We start from the raw sequence: 13,942 nt of genomic DNA, 5'->3' as shown, positions 1-13,942 counted from the left end.
AATTTGTTTAAATCGACCGTAAATTATAAAACGTGTGTTTACAAACAGGTCTCACAAACAAGTCCTATTTGACGGTTTAAAGTCATCACTTTTATAATTTTTAAAACCTTAATTGTCATTAATGTCACTGAATGTATTTTTTCGTAGCAACCAAGGGCATCTGACGTAATATACTTGACGACGGGACATTAACAAAAATTATCCGGTTGAAAATAATGCGACAGTATTTCGAAAATTTGTTGTCTGGCAATAGACACGAGAGCCCGCAGGGCTCGAGTGGCTATTGCCCAATGACAACAAATTTGAGTAAAAATGAAGCACTATTTTCTTATTTATTCTTACTGTCGTGTGATATTCGTAAGATTATTTTTTAATACGTATATTATGGATAATTTCTGAAATGTGACAATTGTCAAAACTAGGAAACTGGTTGCCATTAAAAAAAAATTATATCGGTAATTTTCTACAGTAGATAATTCTCAGTATAATTTTAATCTGATTGGACAGAATTAAACATATAATCAAATATCTTACTAAACGATTGGAAATTAAAATCATCAAAAAATAATCAGTTTAATTTTTATTTCTGTAGCTTTCTGTAATGAAATAATCAATACAATTTACAAAATGCTTTTCTGCAGATAACATACCTAAGTCGTTCTTCTTTTATTGTATTTTTAACTAATGTTTTAATTCGTTTTAACATCGAAAAACAGCGTTCTGCTTCAGATATCGATATAGGAATGGTAATTAAAATGCTTAAAAGTTTAATAGTTTCTTCCAATTTGCTTTTTAAACTTTCCTCATTTAATAAAACTCATAGTGGAACTAGAGGTAGTACTTAATTCGTCTCACTAATGCAGTACTTCTAATTCAGTTTTAAACCGAGTTTTGTTTAAAAATTAAAATTGTCTCCATGTTTCATTAAAAAATGATTCGGGGAACCGACGCTTGTAAGCAGAAAACTTCTCCGACATAAATAAATTAGAAGCAACTACATGTCAGGAGGCGGTAGACCTTTGAAAGATCTGGAACTTTGAATATTGTGAACCTTTAAGTCGTTGTCTAATTCGGCGCCGAAATTGAGCAGTTCCTTAAATATGCCTCTATTTTGTGAATTTATTTTCGTCGTGACCTCTTTAAGCTAACTCGAAAACTCCACAAAACCTTATAAAATTTGTAAAGAAAAACCACCAAAAGAGTTTTTTAAGCTACTAATCTGATTCATTGTCAATTAATAAATTAAACTTAAGAAATAATCAAAATATTATTTATATTACACCCACGATCATGATGCACTAAAAGTTTAATAATAATATTATAAATACAAAAACTTTAACAGAAAATATACATAGACATAGAAAATAGATATAGACAATAGATATCCTTGTGGGCCTTGTGCCCGGCACGAGATTCTCATTTAAGGTATACTAAATAGTCCAATATAGCTCTTTCTCTGTCACTTATATAGGATTCTCGTAAATCCTTTTTCTTTTCAGCCGTGCCAGTACCAATTTTGGCTCAAAATTCCCCAGCTGAATAATCTTCGCTGTAAGTGGCAGCGATTGCACTACGCGCACAGTTGCCAGATTTTATATAATTTATGAAGATAAAAAGAAATACACGCAAAAAATTAACAGGCATTAAAAGATTTTAAAAATAAAATATATGCTTCTGCATAGTTAGGAAGGTAGTGCCATGGCTCTATGGCACAACCTCACGGGTTGCCACTGCTTTATCTTTGTGTAGACTTTCGGTCATGGTTACATTATTGTACATGTTCGCGATCACTTTAGAGTACCGATAAGCTACACGAGTTCCTTCCAACCTTCTGATTCCGATGTTAATTTCTATAGTATCGAACACTTTGTGAAAGTCTACGAAATGATTTGCTGGTTGAATTCTCAGTGGAGATGGTCGCTGGAGCCAAAGTTTTTCCTAAAACCGACCTGTTCGCTAGATTGATAAAAATCTAATTTTGTATTACCAGTCTATTCGTTATGTTTCTTGCGAGTAACTTGTGGGTAACAGAATTGTAAGTTTTGAGATAAGTTTATTGTTAGATATACATACATTTATTTCTAAAGTTCCGCTAGAATATGGATTTCAGGATTTACATTTAACTATATTTTTTATACTCTTGATTGCCATTCATTTGTTGTTCGCATTTACAATATTATATACAATAAATACTGTACTGACTATACGTTATTTTTCATTTCTCTATAGCTTTACTGGAATTACTGATCAGCTGATTTTTTCTCATTAGTACCTTTGCTATCTACAGTTTTATTTTGACGCACAACATTGATATTTCGATATCAAAGCAAGAGTTTTCTTATTACGATCAACTTATTACTCTCAACTCAATAATTGTTAGCACAAGTATTTTGATAACGATGTCTGAAGTGAAAATCAAAACGCCAAATAAATCGAATTTCAGACTTCAATTGGGCTTATTCTTAAATAAAATAGTAAATTGTATTCACAAAGCTCTGAAAAACATATAATATTTTTATTTTATAGTATCTAGAGCACAGTTCAATTTAAATGCAACATTTGCAATTTAAACAGGTTTAGGAAAATCTTTTGTCGTTTTAGCATCGTACCTATTTTAGTCTTGTTTTTTGGTTATTTTGGGACGTGAAAACACATAAAACGAGATTAAATTTTTATCAGAGAATCTAAAATATTTTAAACAGAAACTGGTATATGTTTTAGATTTATTAGGCGCTATCTATTCGGTTTCTTCATAAAACACTGAACTTTTAAGCCAGCAAGAACAGAGCAACGAATCCGATAACTGTCAAATAATGAGCTTGATTCAAAGGAAAATGATAATAAAATATAAATAATACGAACTTTAAAACTTTTTTTTAAATATATTAGTAAAACCAAAGTAGCAAAAATATTTTTTCTCGATTTTTTTAGGTGTTAGGAGGGGTCCCTATACCTTTTCCCCCCACAACTTTTATATTTTTGTTGTAGTCTAATATCGGATTAAAAACGGGACGTCACTGGAATGAAAAACCTATTTTACAACTTTTTTATCTGTTAGAGTTGGTATTTAAAATCATGAATTTAGAAGATAATGTCACTTTTTTTAAATGTCAAGCTAGAATAATACAATACATATTAATTTTGACAAATTCAAGTAGGCAAATTGTTGTTGAGTTTTTTCTATCTTGATAGTGTCAGCCTAGAGTTATTGTGTTTGTTTATTGCTAAACCAATGTTTTGTTTAAATTAATTTTATTGAAAATGATCAATAGGTACCTTGGGCAATTATAACTACAGAAGTATTAATTGTTGCTCCTATTGATCCTTTCTTTCTTTTTTAATTAGGAAAATTTTATTTTTAATTAGGGAATGGTAGGGCGAAATCAAGGCCTTGCGAAAAGAAGTGCCCTAATAAAAATTAAGCGTTAAGAAATCTGATGCAAATTTACCGAACAGTCTCCTACGGCCAATATGATAACTACTACGATGTCATAGTAATTCTCATATTCCTAGCAATTAATCGCCATTTAAGAGAAACTGCAGCTTTATAATTGAATGATAACAATTGTAGCGCAAAAAGTCGTTCAAATGATAATTATAATGCTAATATATAATTGATAATGCTAGTCAAACAAGCATTGTGGTGAAAGCTGCGGACCTAGGGATATGTTATATAAAAATGTGGAAAACGGTTAAGGAACAGCAGTACAAGGGTTACTTCCAAAAAACTATCACAAACGTACCGTGTTTTGTAAACGTACAAGAAAATATAGCAAATAGAGAAAACAATATTTTCGCCACTTCGGTTTTGTTGGCCATGGCATGCTAACATACAGGTTGTTTGGTAAAGAATGGGCCATAGCTTAATCTTAGATTCCTGAGATTAAAATAGGTCGATTTAAGCTAACTTACCTTAGTACAAAAGTTGATAATAACCGAAATACAGGGTGTCAAAAAACTTTTATTCTATTTATTTTTGAATATTTCCTGACAGGCATGGGACAACAACACGAAATTTGGTAAGTGGTGCTGGTATTGTAAAATCTACTAAATTATGTTAAACAAACGTTTCTGGCTACTACCAGAGGCGTACAACGGGGGAACGTGAACGGTTGACCCTTGCCAAATTCTACGCCACTGACGGAATTGCTATTTTAGTGCCATTTTTTGATTCTTCAATACTTTCTATGTAAAAAACGTACTCCTCATCCGTAACCATAAAGCCATTAGTTTTCGAGATATTTGAAGCTAAAAACGAAAAAGCATAATACATTAATCAAAATAAGTGTACCTTTTCATTTTTAACTCCAAATATCTCGAAAACTAATGACTTTATCGTTACGAATGAAGAGTATTTTATTTGCATAGAAAGTATTGGAGCATCTAAAAATTATGCTAAAATAGCAGTTTTATCAGTGGCGTAGCATTTGAGAAGGGTCAACCATTCACTTTCTCCTGTCGTACGCCTCTAGTAGTAGCCAGAAACGACTATTTAACATAATTTAGTAGGGTTTACAGTACCTACACTTTCTGCCAAGTATCACACGGATATGTCAAATTATTCTACAGTACCTATTATTTTTTTTAAATAATTTATTCTTTATTTAAAACTTTAAGAACTGTGTGTGCCCGATACTATAAAACTATTTGACATATCCTTATGGTACTTAGCAGAAAGTGTAGGTACTGTACACCCTACTAAATTATGTTAAATAATCGTTTGTGGTTAATACCAGAGGCGTACAACAAGGGAAAAGTAAATGGTTGACCCTTCCCAAGTTCTACGCCACTGATGAAACTGCTATTTTAGCATAATTTTTAGATTCTCCAATACTTTCTATGCAAATAATATAGTATTCATTCATTTTCATAAAAATGAAAAGGCTCACTTATTTTGATTCATGTATAATGCTCCTTCGTTTTTGCTTCAAATATCCCGAACACTAATGGCTTTATCGTTACGGATGAATAGTATGTTTTTACATATAAAGTATTGGAGAATCAAAAAATTGCATTAAAATAGCAATTCTGCCATTGGCGTAGAATTTGGGAAGGGTCAACCATTCATATTCCCCCGTCGTACGCCTCTGGTAGTAGCCAGAAATGTTTGTTTAACATAATTTAATAGACTGTACAATACCAGTACCACTTACCAAATTTCGTGTTATTATTCCATGCCTGTCAGGAAATATTCAAAAATAAATAAAATAAAAGTTTAATTTTGACACCCTGTATTTAGGTTATTATCAACTTTTGTACTAAGGTAAGTTAGCTTAAATCGGCCTCTTTTAAACTCAATCTAAGGTTAAGCTATGTCCCAATCTTTACCAAACACCCTGTATAATTTAAATTTCTATAACAAAGTTTTAAACTATTTTGTGGCAATTTAAAAAAAATCGGTTTTATTTTGTAACAAGAACATCCTGTTAATCCTTTTTCTAGGTGTCCTTTGACATATCGTTAAGTTAGGCGAAATCGGCTTATTTTAGTCCTTAAAATGGTGCTAAAATTCAGGACCAATGTTTTTATGACACCCTGTATAATATGAATTTACACCCTTTCTACAGCTTTTTAAAATCTTCTATAGTAATAATAATGTTAAATCCGTAAATAAATGTTCGATAAATAATAAAGAAACAGAATACATATAGTGAAGGAGAAGGAAACAATTTCTATTGAAAATTAACAAAGGCCCACCATCGAAGAAAACAAAATTTAATGGATATAAAAATCAAAACTTCCGTATAATGTTAACTATATACAGTCAATGTAATTACAAACAATTTGGTCTAATTTTCCAGAATATAATCAAATAATTTATGTGTCGCCTGTATATTTAAATATTTCCTTACTTTTGTTTCCTATTAAATTTTTGTAAAATGAAATCGAATAGTGTATACGATAGTTCTCTTTCTCCATTTGTTTTGATTGGAATTTCAAAAAAAAAATATCTGAATAAAAACAGTTTTTATGTGAGCGAAAGCAATCTTCTACTAGGATTCTAGACATCGCTTACATCCATCAAGAAGAGTTACGTCCCTTCTGGCATCGTTTCAACACTCCATCTACTATTCTATTGCTTTTCGCAGTCTATATTTAGTCCCAAAAAACAAAACACGTGACTTGGCCTTTGACGCTTCCCTTTTTCAAAATGTTTTATTTTTTACTCCGGTTTTCTCTAGAGGCGTAGAAACGAACTCAAACGCAAAACTTCCACATTATTTATGTACAATTTCTTCCTGCCTTTATGCCTCGGCGACTGTATATTCTCGTCAGCCCGCTTAATATTCCATATCGCTTTCTTGCTGGTTTTGTCACCTCTGGATCGTCTGCATTAAGACTTCTCTTCGCGCCGCGCTGTGGATAAGCGTTATATCATCGGGATTCGAATGTTTTTACTCGTTTTTCGGGATATTGTGACGGTTCGGGAGTTGAATGCAGGATGAGCGGCTTGTCAGATATTGCATATTATTAATTACTTTTAAAAGTTTAGTTAAATTGGATCGGCAGTTATATCTAAGAGATTTTAAATACAAAATATTTGTAACTTCTGTGGAATTAAAGACTTAAATGTTTTATTTTTGAATATATAAGATCTTGATCTTCAACAGGGTCAACTGGGTGTACGCAAAAGCTATTTTAAATAATTTTTTCGTATATAATATCATGATGTGCCTAAAGATAGCCATTATTATTCCTCTGCATAAGGGTGGTGAAAAATTTTATGCTTGCAACTATAGACCTATTGCCTTACTACCGGTACTCTCCAAAATCATTGAGAGACTCATAAAAACCCGACTTATGTCCTTTCTCATTGATAACAACATCTTATCCCAAAATCATTTCGGCTTTTTAACTAATAAATGTACCACTGATGCCATGTTTTCTGTGCTTCACAAGATTTACCAAGCACTAAACAATAATCTTTATACTGCCACTGTTTCCTGTGACTATGCCAAAGATTTTGATTGTGTAAATCACGATATTTTGATTAAAAACTAAATTTCTGTGGAATTCGAGGTATTTCTTCGAATTGGTTTCAATCTTACTTGAATAATAGGAAACAACTAGTTAAAGCAAATGATACTGACTCTAGTCTTAAAAACATTGTATGTGGAGTACCACAAGGTTCAGTATTGGGTCCTCTACTGTTCCTCATCTTTATAAATGACATCACTAATTTAAAAATCGATGGAAAAATTTTTCTTTTTGCTGATGATACCAGTATCACTTGGAGCAACTCAACTTTTGCATCTCTTCATGCAACTATAACTTCTGATTTGCTTAGGATAAAAACCTGGTCTGATTCTAATTTACTCTCTTTTAACGTGGATAAGACAGTAGCATTATCCTATAAAAAAGCTCTTCAACCACTGCTTGTTAATAACAGCCAGATCTCTACCGTTGATTCTGTAAAATTTCTTGGTATTTTTTTAGATAGCAATCTCAAATGGTCCCTTCATATTGATTTGTTAAGTAAGAAACTCGCCTCAGCCTGCTATACTATAAGATTTGTTTCAAAGGAACTCAATTTGGCATCTTCTAAACTAACATATTTTTCTTTGTTCGAGTCTCATCTTCGATATGGTCATCCTTTTTGGGGTTCTAGTGCAGCTGCCCAATTAGATATTATTTTTAAATTACAAAAAAGAGCAATAAGGTATCTGTTTGGCCTCAGAAGAACAACACATTGCAGAAGTTACTTCAAAGATAACGGAATTTTAACCTTTCCATCTTTATATATTTAGAAACGGTTTGCTTAATTCGTAAACACATGCATGTCTTTCCAGCAAATCCTCATCATGACTACTCCACTAGAAATTCAACTTTTGATGTCTATTTACCGATCCTGTCCTCTGAGTTAGTAAATAAATCTATAATATATTCCGCAAAAAAAACTATACAACCATCTCCCTCTACAACTCAAATCTGTAACATATTTCCCCAAGTTCCGTAAAATGACAAAAGCTCATCTATTTAACAGACCATATTATTCAGCAGAAGAGTTTCTTAATGACTAACTAAGAAATTACAGTAATGTACAAGTAGTAACCAAACTTATAATCTATATTTGGGTGTCACATGCATCAGCTTAAATTTATTAGTTCCTATGTCAGTAGTTTACTTTGTAATTTCTATTAATTGTTGCAATATATCGATTTTGTTTTTTTTTTACTTTATTAACTTGTATTTTTTATATTGACGATTTATCAAATTTCAGAAAATTGTGTTTGTTATTGTTATTATTTATTTATTTTTTTCTGACTTTATATTAAGCTTTGTCCATAAAATTTGTATAATTTTCAGTGACAATAAAGCATATTTCTAATCATAAGGGAGAACATTTTGCCGGAAATATTTTCGACTGGTATGGAAGTTTGTTGCCTGGCAATTTTCGCGAATTAAATTTTGACAGTTAAATCACGAGACGTTAGTCGAGAGATTGTGTCAAAATTTCATAGGCGAAAATTGCCAAAAGGCAACAAAGTTGAATAAAACCAGAAGAACATTTTGCCGGCAAATAATTTTTTATCGAATAATATTCGACAAGATTATTTCACGAGACAATTAGTGAACCATATCAACGAAACATAATCTTTATTTATTTGTTAACAATATTAAAAATGTAAAACTGAAGCCATGAGAGCCAGAGTGGCCTAACTGATTTTAAAATTAATTTACATAATCAAAGAAAATGATCAGAAGCTATCAAGGTCTGATTTAGTAATTGTATGTTGACCAATAATGATTCTTGGTCAATATAAAACTACTAAAACAATCGGACGTTGTTAGCTTCTGATAATTTTCTTTGATTATGCAAAGTAATGTTAAAATTAGTTACCAGTTAGACCATTCTGGCTCTCATGGCCTCAATTATTATAGGCTATAGTAGTTTGCTCATTCTTTTCTACTAAAGCATGATTTTGTGTATTATTGACCTGTAGCATTTAGGAACTCCAAGATCCAGTTTCATTTGTTATTCTGAGATTTTCGATCAACTTCTGGTGGTGACTGGAATCCAGCTGCAGAGATGGTTTTAGAGAGCTTGCATTTGAGTGACTCGTTAATTGAATTAACTCCTGTTCAGAAACACCTTGCTTGAATAAGGCTGACACAGCTGAAGATCGATGAGAATGGTTTGTTGTTTTGTGTTTTTTTTTTGTGTCTATTCCAATTTTTTCAGCTGACATTTTTGTCCACTTAGGTACGGTGTTGATTCCAAGTGGACAGTTTTTGAACGAAGATCCATCCTTCCAGTTGGGGTGAACGGTAAGAAAAGTCTGTCTGATAAACTCTTTGGTCCGCTTTTTCCATTAAATTCAAAAATAATCTAACTGGGCATAACTTTTCGTTTGATGAATTTCTTATCAGCTCTTTGCTGCTTGCCAAACTTTTCGAACCGCCTTGATTTGTTTTGGAAAAAATTCTGTTGCATTCAATTGGCCCGTTAAATTTTCCCACGACATCAAATTCTGGAAAAAGTAAATTTTGGAGTTTACGGCATCATTGCCTCTCTAAGCAAGTTCAAATAGGCAAAAGTGATAAAACTTTTGAATTTTCTTAAACACTTTGAAGCTACCTCGGCTTGGTATCTCTGGCCAATCTTGTATAATTTGAAAGATATATCTGTAAAAGTGTCGATTTTTATGCCGTACTCCGTAAAATATTTTTCTTGCAGCATTTTTGCTGTAGTATTCCACATTGACTTTACACGACTGTTTATAGTTTTCGCCATTGCCTTTTCCATGTTAAGGGCTTAATCCTCAAGAGTTTTTGCTTCGTTCTCTTATGGTAGTACATCTTTCAAACGTAAAATTTCTCACCCGTCGGAATTCCGAAAATTGGGTCGAAATAGAGCTTCTTGACCTCTGAGTGTTCAATAGGATATTTTCCGAAACCAATTTTTTGATTTCTTCACCTTACTGGCATCCAAATTTTGATTTTTCGTCTGGATTCATTATATCTGTCCAAAATTGATTTATCCAGAATAATTTATTCAGATTAACCAGACTTTCATAATGGGAGAATCGACGGTTGCTAGGCAACGTAACGTCACCAAAATAGAATTCTATTTTAGTGACGTCACGTTGCCTAGCAACGGTCGATTCTCCCATTATGAAATTCTATTTTGGGACGTCAGCAAAATAGAATTCTATTTTAGTGACGTCACGTTGCCTAGCAACGGTCGATTCTCCCATTATGAAATTCTATTTTGTGACGTCAGCAAAATAGAATTCTATTTGGCGTGCTCTGGGCCCTGCAATTTACTGTCGATCACAAGCATTTATAGCCGATGTCAGCCAAAGTCATGCGCCAGTTTGAAATAATGTGAAATTTTTATTTGAATTTTTCGTACAGTTTATTAGTTTTAATGCGTTTTCAGCAGTGTCTCCATTGTATAATTGTTTCGCTATATAAAATTGAAAAAGGACCTTAAATTGCTGTCCCGAGATCCAAGTTGATTTTGAAGTCGGTTATCTCAAAGATGGTTTGACATATTATCGAAATGTCGTTTTCAGATTTGGATTCAGGAGACAAAACTACATAGGAATCCATCGGTAGATCGGCTCCAAGTATTGCAGGGGTGGGCAACGCAAAATTAAATATTAACAGCAAAAAGCATCAAAAAGATTATTGAAGAGAAAATTAAAAAAGTTCTGACTGATAATATTTATAAGGAATGCAATTTGAATATTCTTCTTCTTCACGTGCCACTTCTAGCGGAGATTGGAAATCATCATGGCCACTGCGAATTTGTTAGCAGCGCGCCTAAAAATTCAATCGAACTACACCCGAACTATTCACGTAGATTTCGAAGCCACGATATTTTTTTCCTTCCACACTTCTTTTGCCCTTAATTTTTCCCTGCATGATATTTTTTAAAAGGTTGTACTTTTCACCCCTCATAATGTGACCCAAGTATTCCATCTTTCTAGTTTTTATCTCATTTATAATTTCGCACCTCTTTTCTAAAATTTGAGTACTTGCATGTTAGTGACTCATTCCATTTATATTGTGAGAAAGCGCCTATAGCACGACATCTCGAATGCTTCAAAATTTTTTATGGTCGATAACAGGGTGAAAAAGACATAACACCGCAACATTCGTATTCGTAACTTTATGTTGATATCACGATTGCAAAAGAGGTTGCGCATTCTATTAAAGGCTGATAGAGCAACTTCTATTCTGAATTTAATCTCTTTTCTTTGATCAGTATCGTCTGTGATCCAAGCACGTAGATATTTATAACAGGACACACGCTAAATTGCTGTATTGTCTATTACAAGATTAGCTCTGATATTCTTTGATTTCGCGATTACCAAAAATTTTGTTTTTTATCAAATTAATATTCAAGCCGTTATTGTTACAGTATATTATAATATTGAGACTTTAAACAAGATGTTGTAGTTCTACTAGCGTTCCCGATAGAAGAACCGTATCGTCAGCATTCCTTGTATTGTTGATCGTCTCACCATTTATTATATCAGACCAACATCTTCTTCCGCGAGTGCTTGTTGACAGATATCTTCACTATACAGATTAAATAAAATTGGCGATAAGATACATCCCTGTCGGAATCCTCGACGGATTTGAATTTCTTATGTAAGCCTACACTCGACCTTCATATTTGCTGTTTGATTCCAATACAGGTTGCGTATAACTCGGCTGTCTATATTTTTGTTTACTAGAACTTGCCTTAGTGGTTCGTGCTGTACTTTGTCAGATGTCTTTTCTAAATCAACAAAACAGGTGTAAATTTCTTGGTTTATGTCTAAGCATCTTTGTGAGAGAACGTTCATTGCAAACAGAGCTTCCCTTGTACACAGCCCGTTTCTTTTTCAGAGGCAGAGTAATTTGAATACCTAAAGACAAGCAAAAAATGAGAAGAATAATGAGTAGCGTAATAAATAGTTTTAATTGTTTTTACATCACATCAGGTTTTACACTATTAAAACAATATTTTGCACTGACTATTAGGTACTATTCTATTGATTATTTCATTCATAGGAGATTCTGACCAATAGGAAGCTACAGAAATCAAAATTAAATTGATTATTTTTTGATGATTTTAACTTCCAATCGTATAGTAAGATATTTGATCACGTGTTTAAATCTGCCCAATCAGATTAAAATTATACAGAGAATTATCTATTGTAGAAAATTACCGATAGAATTGTTTTAAGTAGATTGTTTCTGTTTGATGGCAACCAGTTTCCTAGTTTTGACAACTGTCACATTTAAGAAAATATCAGTAAGATACGTATTAAAAAATAATCTTACGAATATCACACGACAGTAAGAATAAATAAGAAAATAATGCTTCATTTTTACTCAAATTTTGTTGTCATTGGGCAATAGCCACTCGAGCCCTGCGGCCTCGGGACTCTCGTGACAACAAATTTTCGATAAACTGTCGCATTATTTTCAATTTATTCTCACTCTCTTGTGATATTATACCCGATAATTTTTGATAATTTCCCGTCGTCAAGTATATTACGTCAGATGCCCTTCGTTGCTATGAAAAAATGCATTCAGTGACATTAATGACAATTAATGTTTTAAAAATTATAAAAGTGATGACTTTCTACCGTAAAATATTTATAACAACTGTGTGTTTAATTGTACTAATTTGTACTTACATAAATAAATTCCAATAAAATTTTGGTTTTGAACAGTTTTATTCATAAAATAATTGCAACAAATTGCACTCGATCTCTAAAATTAATATAGAATTTTAGAGCACTTGTGCAAATACTACTGATTATTTTTTGATGATTTTAACTTCTAATCGTATACTAAGATATTTGATCACGTGTTTAATTCTGTCCAATCAGATTAAAATTATACTGAGAATTATCTACTGTCGAAAATTACCGATACAATTTTTGTAAGTAGATTGTTTCTGTTTAATGGCAACGAGTTTTCTAGTTTTGACAACTGTCACATTTAAGAAAATATCCATAATATACGTATTAAAAAATAATCTTACGAATATCACACGACAGTAAGAATAAATAAGAAAATAATGCTTCATTTTTACTCAAATTTGTTGTCATTGGGCAATAGCCACTCGAGCGCTGCGGGCTCTCGTGTCTATTGCCAGACAACAAATTCTCGAAAAACTGTCGCATTATTTTCAATTTATTCTCACTCTCTTGTGATATTACACCCGAAAATTTTTGATAATATCCCGTCGTCAACTATATTACGTCAGATGCCCTTCGTTTCTACGAAAAAATACATTCAGTGACATTAATGACAATTTTTTAAAAGTTATAAAAGTGATGACTTTCTACCGTCAAATATTTATAACAACTGTGTGTCTCATTTTACTAATTTGTACTTACAAAAATAAATTACAATAAAATTCTGGTTTTGAACAGTTTTATTCATGAAAAAATCGCAGCAAATTGAACTCGATCTCTAAAATTATTATCGAATTTTTTCCCTCGTAACACTTTGACATAATTTCACTCCCCTTCGGGTCGTGAAATTAAAACTATCAAAGTATCACTCGGGAAAAATTCGATAATTTTAGAGCTCTTGTGCAATTAGGTACTATTAAAAACTATTTTTTTCTAATTGTCATTTTATAATCGCATTTAAAATACATTTTAGAAATATACGTAACTCCATACCTGTTTAATATTCTCTTTACCGACCGATTTTTTACCGAATTTATTTCTACATAATCCATAGCATATTTGTACCAATCGGATCGTTTACCTCGCCTGCAATCGCTTTTCACGCCTACGTAATATATGGAAATGTACTAAAAGTCATTTTACTTATACTACAGAAAAAATTCGGTTACAGCATACGTTACTCGCGGCCAATCGCATTTGAATATGGTGATTTGCATCCTCTTTTTTACTGCCATTTTAGTTGACATATTCCAAATTGAAATATCGGCTAGTTTTAGTTCGAGGAATGGCGCTAG

At 32.3% G+C, this 13,942-nt stretch overlaps 1 protein-coding gene across 1 annotated transcript in view; it reads left to right on the top strand.

Annotated features, from left to right (window-relative positions):
* LOC114326216 (protein O-mannosyl-transferase TMTC2) overlaps positions 1 to 13,942 on the top strand; it is a 588,400-nt gene that overhangs the window by 111,061 nt on the left and 463,397 nt on the right. The gene's annotated exons all lie outside the window — the stretch shown is intronic.

The sequence above is a fragment of the Diabrotica virgifera genome, chromosome 5 (assembly GCF_917563875.1).
Source record: "Diabrotica virgifera virgifera chromosome 5, PGI_DIABVI_V3a".
Lineage (NCBI taxonomy): Eukaryota > Metazoa > Arthropoda > Insecta > Coleoptera > Chrysomelidae > Diabrotica > Diabrotica virgifera.
This window is presented reverse-complemented; position numbering and strand designations above follow the sequence as displayed.